Consider the following 1,515-nt stretch of genomic DNA (forward strand, 5'->3'; position numbering starts at 1 on the left):
GTGTGTGCGTGTGTGTGTTGTGGAGGGGGGAGAGGGAGATGCTGGTAGAGAGATAGTGTGTGTTGTTAGATACTGTTAATGTCACTTATTATGCTTGTGATAGCTCTTTTTATTCTGTTTCTGCATCATGTTGAGGAGGGCCATGCTTGTATATATAAATATATATATGTATGCAAAAAAAAAAAGTGGATCAGTTGCTTGCTGCTAACAATGTGGCCGTCAACATGATCTGGTTTTGAAATGTGGCCCAGTCGAAATAGTAATTGAACAGCAGTTTGCAGTTTGTTTGTTTGTTAGCTATCTAACAAAACATCAAAAATAATTGTAAGCCAGTCTTGTTCAGTGAATCAGTTTATCATGTACACTCAAAAAATATTTAGGCCTTATATTTAAGATTGTTTGCTTATAAATACATTAACCTGGTTGTTCTATATTTAAAACACATTGGGTTTATTAGTGATCACATAATAATCACATTATTACTCATTATACTCATTATTATTACTTGAGCTTGTTTTATTTATTCATTTCACAGATAGTTATACATCGTTAGTCCTTAAATTCATCATGGATGTGGACTTAAAATCATTGTTTTATTTTATGGCCTTGCTGCCCTGGCTTTTGGCCTTTGTGCCCTCAAAAAATTGACAACACAAAAGGCCAAGTGGCCTCGCCCCTAAAATGACGAAATTCCAGGCCTGACCATATATCATTTTATGCATATTTTTATGATTTGAAAAATATGCTCCTGCTCTGTTGAATAATATGATTTGGACAGAAGAATATGAAACAAAAGCTTTGGTTTTTGAACAGAAAATACATATGAAAATGTACTATTTGTACACTGAACATATAAAAGTAATCAGATATTGAAAATGTTTTAGTTGATGTCTGTCTGCCTTGAGCTAATCATGGAAATACCATATACACTGAACATGAAGAACACATGCTGTTAGGCCTCTTTTTTTTGCTGTACTAGTCCAGATTTTCAAAGAAAGGCATCAACTGGAACTGTGAGAAAAAAAACACATATGCAGTGACATTTACCGAGAAACAGGTCATCTGGAGACAGTGTAATCACTCGCCCAGTCTTAGTTCTTGTATTTAAAATTGATTTTATATTTTATGAACACTCTTACAGTATCTTCAGCTGTTACACTTAGTCATACATCTGATATACAAATATTATCCTTTTTTATTTTACATTGAAGATCTGTTTAAATGAATCTGTGATTATGTTAATGTTTAAGTGATTATTACCAAAACATATGAACCACAAGTCACAAGGTTTCACATCAGTGTCAGTGTGTATATACATTCATATGTCAGGGATGAAAACTGAGAGCAGAATGTTTAATCGAGAACAAGGTTATTCACGATTACATTATGAGGAAAAGAACAGGTTTTCACTTCATCTGATATGTTTCTGCTCAAGGACAAAACAAACTATCAAATTTCCCCAGTCATAAATAACATCTCAGTTAAAAGACAAAGTCCAAACACCCCTGCATGTCT

This window comes from Epinephelus moara, chromosome 7 (assembly GCF_006386435.1).
Source record: "Epinephelus moara isolate mb chromosome 7, YSFRI_EMoa_1.0, whole genome shotgun sequence".
NCBI lineage: Eukaryota > Metazoa > Chordata > Actinopteri > Perciformes > Serranidae > Epinephelus > Epinephelus moara.